General features: G+C 34.6%; 1 long non-coding RNA gene across 2 annotated transcripts; it reads right to left on the bottom strand.

Annotated features, from left to right (window-relative positions):
• Positions 1–3,949: 3,949 nt before the first annotated feature.
• LOC147398228 (uncharacterized) lies at positions 3,950–8,981 on the bottom strand. 2 transcript variants are annotated; one of them, XR_015179794.1, is made up of 4 exons: positions 8,059–8,981; positions 6,088–7,571; positions 5,354–5,412; positions 3,950–4,260 (listed from the first exon to the last, which is right to left on the bottom strand). It is a non-coding gene; the product is annotated as an uncharacterized LOC147398228 (long non-coding RNA). The 2 variants fall into 2 exon arrangements; XR_015179793.1 differs by having other exon boundaries at positions 6,088–7,507.
• Positions 8,982–10,865: the final 1,884 nt, after the last annotated feature.

The raw sequence follows: 10,865 nt of genomic DNA, 5'->3' as shown, positions 1-10,865 counted from the left end.
GGTTTTCTAATTCAACCCTCTAAATTCCAACAGTTTCTTAGAGAAGCGCCTATGTCCATGGCGGTTACTTGTAATGCCAGCCAGTTGTCCCCTTACGCTGGGTCGATCACAACCAGGGCTCCACCACCTCCTACTTGTTGCTCTAAGTTAAAAGAGGAAAAGCCATGCTTTTGCCAATATCTGAAGGATCCCAGCCTCAAGGGCTATGTCGACAGTCCAAACACTAGGAAGGTGCTAAAAGCTTGTGGTGTGCCCTTCCCCACTTGGTAATCCAACATCTGGAATTGCCCCTACTTATTACTATATATATCTATCGAGTGAGTTGTAATAAACTCCCTTTCCTCCTTTACTTGATGATTGTCAAGGTTGGAGTTGTGGGAGCAGTGGAATAGAATGCATGTTTACTTATTACTATATATTATTATATAATAAAAGAGGAAGAATCTTTCTCCAATGTTTTTATTTCTTTAATTCAATGATGACTGATGAGAATGGGTTGGATTCCTTTACATTCAAGTTACGATTGATTGCAGAGTAAATATTTCGAGAGACTTATGAAAATCATGGGCTAAATTGCAAACATACCATTCAAGGATAAAATTTTGTTTTAATTTCGAAAATAGTAAACGATTTATCTTGGAATTAATTTTTTTTACGATATAAGAACATAATATTTAAAATAGCCCTTAACATTTATATGATTAAACGTCACATTTTCTGAGAAGGGTATATTTTTAATTTAACTTAATTTTATGTAGAATTTTTTATAATTTAATTATTAAATCAAATTTTTTTCATTTTCAACTAAAATAAAGGGGAAATTATAAAATAAAATATAAATATATTTCAATAAATATTTATAATATAAAAAAAAAGTACTAAGTTTTGAAATTTTATCCCAGAAAAAAACAAAAAAAACAAAAAAAAAAAACTTAATTTTCCACTAGAAGTGGCAAAATTTCAAAATTGAAAAAAAAAAAAAATCCACTTCAAGTGGCTAAATTTCATTTTTATTTTTAGCTTTTCATCACTACTAAAGGTGTATTTAAAAAAAAAAAAAATCAAATTTAACCACTTCGAGCGACGCAAAAAAGTGAGAATTGTTTTAAAATTTCACCACTTCATTCGGCGAAAATCCTCCCCTAACACATCAATAGAACTTTCCTTCCCTCCTTCCTCCTCCTACCTCTCCCTTCCATTGACGATAGGAACACACTTCTAACCCTCTCCTTCCTCTTTTTCATTGATCAAGATCTTGATATTGATCTTGATTAGATCTTCATCTTTCTCTACATTAAATCAAGTTTTTGATCTTGATCTCGATGCAAGTTTATCTAGATCTTAGATCAAGATGATGTTGATGATGATAAACGATCATGACCTCGATGATCTATATCTTAGATCAAGATCTTGATCTCAATGATCTAGGTCTTAGATAAAGATCTTGACCAACTTGTATCAAGATCTAGATGATGATAGCCAAATAGATGCTCAAATCAATATCAAGTTGGTTAAGATCTTGATCTCTATGTTCTAGATCTTGATCTCGATGACCTAAACTAAGATATTGATCAAATTTCTCTCCCCATTCTAATAGCAATAGCATGAAGTGATTCCGGTACACCAACTCAACCGCTATTCTTGTACTTGCGCCAAACCAACCTAGCAAACGGAGGTGATGTTCTAGTAACAAGATTTAATAAAAATTAATAATGTATATTGATTATAATTATATAATTTTTTAATAGTCAATTTTATTAATAATGCAAATTGATTAATCATTTCTTTTATGAGTATAATTTCAATTACAATCTTTTAGAGATTGAAACATTAGTGGTCTACGAGAGGCCTTTAGTACTACTGTTGGTTTTGAGTACTACTAATGCATCAGATGGCAATATCACAACACATGCTTGTGTTATGCCTCTGTTGAGAGATTTTGACTACAGACGTGCACGTTTCACCTTCTATTTGGAAAGATGTCGATCACTTTAGATAATACTATTCATTATTTAGGATTTAAAATCAACGGGTACCCTATTGTTGTGCTACATATTGTGGCGCCCCGCCGAACGCTAACACAAATCCCCATGTCAGATCTCGAGGTACTAAGTGACACCTCGAAATTTCGGCATGGTCTCCTCTGTTTATGTTAGCATTCCAAGGCGTTTAATCAGCATCTGATAAACGACATACAATCCTGCATACAGATACAAAATATAATACTAGCGGAAGCCTATATAAGTCTAATAACGTACGAAAGATCAGAGTGCGGAAGAATAACCACGATACAGGATTATACAAAATTTCTCACTCTAACAGAAATCCTAACACTCAGAACAACATGTATAATACTCTCGGAGAAATCGACACCACTAGAGGTAATAACCCCAATACTCACCAAGTGACGAACTCTGGCTGTCTATCTGACCCACCAGATGATTCTCACTCGTGCTCTATATCTGCCTTGCCAAACTTCGGATCTGAAACTAAAAAAATGGAGAAAGAAAGGGTGAGTAACAATGGTTACCCAGTAGGGAAACAAACAATTTCTGCCAATAACCCCTCCTAACATGAACGAATAAGCATACTAAATCATTTTAAAATCTGTAAAATTTTATAAAAGAACTACGATTAACTGGTACATATAGCCAGGAATGAGCAACTAAACATTTTAAAACTCACATTACATCGATCATCATTACTCACTATAACATTCTCTTTTTATACAAATCTAATTGATCAAATGAAAACATTAAACATGGATTTCATTTTATATATCAAAATAAGCAACAGATACATAATACACAATGGTGGAGTATTGGAATTAGAGTGCTGGGATTCACGACTGGATCGCTCCCAGTCGGGACATGATGTTACAATTTCTCTCTGGCTTTTAGTTCCTGATTTTGTGGCCGGTCGCTGCACTTACCACGCTTGGTTGACCATTTATCCGGCTTAGGCTGGTCGTTTGACGTGACCGTAAGCAATGGGTCTCTTTTCAATGTGTCAGAACGTTTGACTACTATAGATTGTTAGTGATCACTGACCAATCATATTCGTCTATGCCTATCAGGCGTACATGTGATTCCCAAATATGCAAACCATTCGTATACGACCACCTTTACATTACAAGTTCACTGGTAAAGATAGAGAGGAACAAACCCGGATTCTAGTTGTGACTCCACTCTCATACGCGTCCCATACCACGTATAGCTTGGTGGTCCCTACCGTACATCCCAGGATAGTACACCACTCCGGATGATATGACCCACTATCCCTTCAGGCATTCACAAACTCTTTAACAGCTCACAAAATAACTACATATGTATATTATTTTCATTTGAAAATAAAAGAGAAATTAACAATACAAGGTTGAGAATAGATATCCAGTTTCCTACTATGCAAGTGTGGCCACCCGGCCTAAAATAAATAACATAACGGAGCGCCTCGCGCTAACAGAAATTTAAATAAACATGCAACCACTACAACAAATATGGCAATTAGGAACGGTTTATTACCGTTCCTAAGCCACTATGAAACGGCTTGCAGACCGTCTTTAATCGAGGCGTCGTTAATGAGGTTAAACGGCTAAAAGCCGTTCTATGTTTCATGATTTGGAACGGTTAAAAACCGTTCCAGATCTCGGAATTTGGAACGGCTTAAAACCCTTCCTAATCTGCGTCCTTATATACTAGAGCACAATAGCCCAAAAAGATTTAAGACATCGGATTTTATAGAACTGATGTCCTACGTCTGAGACTTTAGAAATGGGTTATAAACCGATATCTAAAATTGTTATAAATTGATATCTAAAATAAATTTTTTTTTTTTTTTGCTACTTGCCTATTACCCACGGTTAGAATAGATCGAAATAGAGAACATCGAGGTTCTCTATCACATTAATTTATACACAAAAAGAGTTGTAATGAGTCATAATTTACAAATCCAAACCAATTATGCTTAAACCATCATCCCATTCGACAACAAGGAAAATGCAGTCCCCAACCACAAGAAGCAACAAAGTAGTAGTTCAGAAAAAAGGGTCCCTCTTACTCTTCCTCTTCGAGACAATAATAAAGAAAAAAGGTTTCAAGATGGGAAATCTACATCTATTAATAAAAACAGGATCTTGAAGCCATCTTCACTTCATCTATGTATTCAAGTTAACGAACCAGATTCAACTTTGGGTTTGAAGCTTTGGGATCCTTTAGACCCTGAGAAAAATGTGTGGGATTACTCTGATTCTCCTTCATTCACCTATGAAACATAAGAGACACAACTCAACTAATACTCACACATATCCCCAAGATGAAATCTATTACTGATATAGGCATACAGCAAATAAAGAACAAAAACAATCCATCTAAGAAAATTACATATGAGTACAAAAACAACACAAGAATGCTAAAAAACATGAGAGACACAACTCAACTATATAGATTAGAGACGCAAACAAAGCACTGATTTAAAAACAAAACCAAAAACAATATAGATTACAACACCAAAAACAAAAACAAAACTGCAAAAAATAGAGGGGAAATGTTGTTCATAGTCTGAAAGAAACTTGATAGACAACAATATGACCAAGTCATACTCAACAACCTGTCCTTCTGAGTGGAGTGTTGTTCTACATATTCCAAGCTGAAATGCACTACCGATTCAACGGTACTTCATCACTCGGAGATATAATTTGAATAATGAGATCATCTCAGCCAACAATATGACCAAGAAAACTCGAACCTAATTGTTTTTATCTCACTCAAATACACGGTATCTTAACATTTGGGCCACACCCAAATCGTCAAAATGGCAAGTTAAGGTACATGATTGCAAGTAATTGATCAGCTATACATCACTAATAACTAATCCTATAAGACCAACTTAGAATTTCTTATAACCTGATTATATACATAGTATTAATTCATTTATCATACATATACATCCCACCAATACAATTTTCATAAAGCATAACCATCATCATAAAAAAGAGAAGAAATAAACAACAAGAAAACAAATAAATCCATATCTAAATATATAATCATAAACAATCTGCATGTAGTGACTGTGCTGACGAGGAGGTGTGCACAGAAACATCGATGCTTTTCCTAATGATATGAGAGAAAAATCTTTGGTTCTATGCACACCTCCACGTGAGCATAAAGTCTAACTCAGTGTCCCGCACAGTCACCCAGAGAATAAACAAATGAAACAGTCCATGAAACACTAAATTAAGGCATTACATAGCCTACTATATCTGCTTGAGAGTCGCCTTCCAATAGAAAATGAACATTATGGTTGTGAAGTAAATTTAAGCAAAGATTTATAGCAATTGGTAAATGCCTCGACTTACTGTGCTGATTGCGATTGACCAATATTAGACAAAAGTGATTGCTGTAAGGCCAAAACTTGCTGCAGAAAATTATAAAATAAAAGTCAAAATAAAAATAAAAAACAATGGAGAACAAGCATGTACCAACTAGCTATAGTAATCTAAATCACGAAAAATAATCGAGGAATACGATGTCCCTCTTCAACACTGGCAATCTTAAAAAGTCAATTTCAATAGTAACCACCTCCTGTTTCACTATTGACATCCCACATGCTCATTATTCTCAATAAGCATGTTAAAGTTGCATTGATTTCCTGTTAAGGGGTGAAGATGGATCAAGAACTCAAGAGTTCAAGTATTGACTAATGTTTATGATCCCAAAAGGCCAAATATGTAGAACAAGGATAGATATTTTGCCTCTAAGGCTAAAACATCGAACTCATATTCATAAGTTAATTCCATGTAATAGGCATTGAATTTGATATAAGGAAAGCTTGATTCTGTGTGACTGCATTATTTTGCGGCAAGAGCATTTTTTCCCCAACAAAATAGTAATGAACATGGACTAAGAAACTTACCTTCTTTTCTTGCTGTGGCTATTCAGGGCCCAAATGTTCTCATCGATATCAAAAAGTGTTAAACCACTCATACTGTTTTTATTTTTTATTTTTTTATTATAAGAAACTCTCATTACTAACCTCACTATTAATACTTCTGTATGTGAGAATGAGAAAAAAGAGGAAGAAAACCAATACCTGTTAGCACTTTAATACTCTTTGGATCATCCTTTTCCCTCCTCCTTTATCCGGGCTTGGGACCGGCAGTGTAAAATATTAATTTTACAATGGCGGAATTAAAAAGGGATTAGTTGACACAAAAACATAGTCAGTTATTAGTTAAACAATATAACTAAAAAAGTAAAAGTACTTTGTTGATAAAGAACCTTGTAGTGAGAAGAAACATTACTAGTAGTAGTAAAACTTTAGAGGGGTTATCCAAATACAACTAGTAGTACCACTTAGTATCTAGACATATGCCAAAAGAAGGATAACCAGTTCACATTGCAAGTAGTACATAAAACCCACACAAACAAAACTATTGCGAGATAACCCTAATAAAACTTTTCGGCCACACGGTAAATCCACCTATTCCAACTTCTCCTAGAGTCCCTGCAAAACTGGTTTGTTGGGTAAGAGGGGTGTTTGCTATATGAATGATGTCAATAAGAACCTTAACGTCGTCTTCACCCAGAGGATGCCCATGTACAGTAGAAGGGGTAGTATCCATAATCGTTTTTCCAACTGCAACAACATTTCTTCCCCAATCCAATAGTTCGTATGACATTTCTTTTGTAGAAAATCGTGGTTGTGCAATTGAATACGAATCAACTGTGTGTGTGTGTGTGTGTGTGTGTGTATGTGCATCCATCTCAGTATTGCCAAGGACCCAGACATGATTCAAGAACTGCTTACTTGTCCCCATGTATGCATCCATATCTGAGCACCTCTTTTTGCTATTGTCTTTTATTTTTCGAAAATCATTTCATTCCAGCATTGTAATACAAGTGACCAACAATTACGATCAAATTTAGGGCAATGCAGATCTGAAGACTTGGTATGTTTCAAGAGTGGATAGAACGGCCAACAACGATGATGATCCCAAGATGTGTATGTTCAGGGTATAGAGTAAATTCTATTTACCACATATTATGCACAGAGAGCATGAAATAAATGGTAAAAATTAGTGGTTCCATGCTACCTAGAGCAAGAACTAAACAGAGTAAAATAGATTAGACCCTGATTTCAGTTCAAACTACAAGAAATTTGAAACACTAAATAATACACTTTTATTTTTATTTTTTTTCTAAAATGATCACTTAAATAGTAGAAAGTAATTAAAATTATAAGACAGAGAAGGATAAGAAAAATGAAACCAGGTGATGTGATGACTATGGAAGGCAGGGTCGAATTAGAAACCGTTGAAGACGATGTTCCTAAGATCGCTCGCTCTCTCTTTGAGACATATCTCCCTGGTATCAAAGATTCTGTTTTCTGATTTGAAGAGCAATAGTTGGGACGAATTCGTGGTGAAGGATTGCCTGTTGAGAAGGAGAATGATTTTCCAACTTGAATCGCTTCATTGGAGCTTGTCTTACAAGCTTCTTCTCATCTTCATCTTCATTAGAAGCAGTTGAGTAAGCATTGTATAGAAGATCCATAGCCAAAAAGTGGGGAAGTCTCTAAAAAGGAAGAAAATTCCTTTAAATTAAAGGTTATTAAGTTGCATTTAACTTATGTCTGAAAAGACAAAATCACCCATAAACTAGTGATTTGGTCATTGCTCAGCACAAGCATTCAACAATGAATTGACTTAGATTTTAAATAGAATTAAAATTTTTGTTTATCATTTAATTTGTACATGTGAAATGAAATCACTCCTCAACTAGTGAATTGGTTTTGTCTCAGCAATGAAATAATTTAAAGTGTTGAAATCGATTATCATAATGTGCTTGTCTCATTGAATAAATTAGTTTCCGGGCTAGTTAAAAATATAAACAAAAGAAGAAGAAGAAAAAATCCCAAAAAATCATCTAAACTAAATTGATATACAACTAAAACTTGAATATGTTGCCAAAGGACCAGGAGTAAGTAATGGTGATTGGCAATTGATAGGTCACCCTCAATCTTCCCACCTAAAAGTTACTTGAAACTTAAATGACATCTTACCTTCTATTGCCACCATAGTCTCCACCTCCTATTGTTTTATAAGTTTGCCCATAGTCGGATTCAATTGATACACCAAGAAACCTTCTTCCTGTAAAATGGGAATAAAAATACATCTTATTTTGTTCGCATAGTAACATAGTTCGGATTCGGTAAATATTATCAAATTAGATCCTTATTGGAACCCAAATATTGATCTAGATTCGAAATTATCGAATCAAAACTGATCCGATTTCAGGTCTGATCTGATCCATTAACAGCCTTAAGAGTTGAGACACAAATTGCATAAAACATGGATATGGTTTGATGTGCTTACCAAGGTTGAGTTGCAGATTTGCAGTAGCCATACCACAAGACAAGAGCAACATCACTACCACAAAAATGGTGACCAACATAATATTGAAATGAAACAGGATCAGGTAAGATGTCACGTTTACTATAAAATTAAATTCCAAAGGATCAGGAGTAAGTAATGGTGATTGGCAATTGATAGGTCACCCTCAATCTTCCCACCTAAAAGTTACTTGAAACTTAAATAATTGAATCGATGCTACCATATTAGACATCCAAACAGACACTAAACAAATAACATTTGACAAAAACAAAATTTGGATCAAATAAATAAAAATTAAAGATGGGAATGAGATACAGGAACATTTGCCTCAGGATACACAAGAAAAAGATTATGATTCTACGCATCCTATGGTAAATGATCTAAGTTTTCTACTTCCTACTTTAGATGAGGTCCTCAACAGATGATGTAACATACACTTTGATTAAAAAAAGCTTTTAGATCTTCACTCCTAGTACATTAAACCATATACTATACCAATAAAATCACATAATTTGTTCAATAAATTGAAATATTTACATAATAATAATATATTTATTTCAAAAAAATCCAAAATTGGATGGTTGGGTCTAAAAATATCCAAAATATTTACATACTATATCAAAGAAAGCATCAAATGACATAAAGGTAGAAAAACATCAGTGAAACAATATAATTTGGTTGGGTCTCTAAGGACTAAGAAGCTTGTTTCTCCTTAACAATATAGTGCAGATGATGAAAATGCTTTATAATTATTATTTTGGCAAGATTCCACAAGGTTGAAATTTATAAAACCAGAATTAAACTTCAAATCAACGTTACATAGCTTATAACCTATATTGATTTGGAGATATGAAGATAGTTCCTCCAAATCAATATAGATTATCAATGTAATAGTATTTCCAGTTAACCATATTTACTTGAAAAAATTCATGAAATTATATACATAGCAAGGCGAAAAATCCAAGATTTCACAAACAAGAGAAACATCATCGACGTAAAATGAAATCAAATCACATCAAACCAACAAATATAAAAGAAAAAAATAATTATTATAAAACCTTAGTAAAGATTCCAACACCACAATCCATGGAAACTTTAGCCAAGAACAGATCATCAGCCAACAATCGCTCCTTAAATCCCCCAAACTAAAGCTACCATGGAAACACTGCAGACTTCTCCAATTCGAAGTAACGATACACAATTGATCCAGGAATCCTGTCAGATTCAATCGTTGAAGCAAGATCTGACTGTAAACTATCCAAAGATCTCCCTATTTCAAGAAAAGAGGGATTAGAGAGAGTACCTAGTCCGAGAGATCGATTGAGTGAGCGATTGAGCAAGAGAGAGATGAGATCGAGTGAGAGCAACTGAGATCAAGCGAGCGACTGAGCGAGAGAGAGATGAGATCAAGGGAGAGCGACTGAGAGAGAGAGAGAGAGACGATCGAGAGAGTGACTGAACGAGAGAGAGATGAGATCGAGGGAGAGCGACTGAGATCTAGAGAGAGCGACAATCGAGAGATCGACTTAGATCGAGTGAGAGAGACGAGAGAACTACTGACACCGAGAGAGAGAGAGAGAGAGGACTTTCGTTCCATCTAAAGAGACGGATATCGGGTCGGATAAAACGGTTTTTAAAAATAAAACGGTTTAATACCGTTTTTTAATAAAAACGGCTTAATTCCGTTTTACCCTTGTGTCCTAATTTTACATTTTTTTGTAGTGAACCAACAATATTATCCCTGGATATCTGTTCACCAACCTGCACACAACACAACAACGTAAAATGCAGACATCACCCATCGGGTGTGACTCTGACATTTTACCGTTTCATACCCTTTTTCCCTTTTTTCGATTTTTACAATTTTCAATCTCTTCAATAAAATATCCATTTTCTGATATTCATCAACTCAAAATGAGTTCATTGAATATTAAATCACATTTTCCAACTATAGAATTTATTTCTATCAATAATATTGAAAAAGAATAGAATTTTTATATCAAAACGGGATCCGAAGAGTGCACAAGACCCAATTTATGGAAATAACCCGTTATAATACTCTACCCACGTATAATTTGTTAAAAATACAATTAAACATATCAAACATACAATTTCTGGCGTGAATTTTGAAATAAACAAAGAATTCTATATTTCGGAAATACATCCAAATTTTTCCAATAAAATCCTAAATGCAATTTTCACAATCTATGATTACTAATAGAAATTGAGATTTCCTTACAATCACTAGGCGAGATGATTGAAGCGTGTGCGCGAAAATCGAGACGATTGGCGCGGAAATCGAGATGGACCGAACTTCGAAGTGGCTAATTTTCGAAACTGGCCTGGTGATTTCGAAGATCTCGATGTGCTCGTCTCTTCTCCCTTCTACGGCGAAAGACGGTTTGACCCCGAAATCGATGAAAACCGAGGTCAAAGATACAAAATCTCTGTATAAAAATACGGCTGATTTTTTACT

Source organism: Akebia trifoliata, chromosome 7, assembly GCF_017979445.1.
Source record: "Akebia trifoliata isolate Shusen 1 chromosome 7, ASM1797944v1, whole genome shotgun sequence".
Taxonomy (NCBI): domain Eukaryota; kingdom Viridiplantae; phylum Streptophyta; class Magnoliopsida; order Ranunculales; family Lardizabalaceae; genus Akebia; species Akebia trifoliata.
This window is presented reverse-complemented; position numbering and strand designations above follow the sequence as displayed.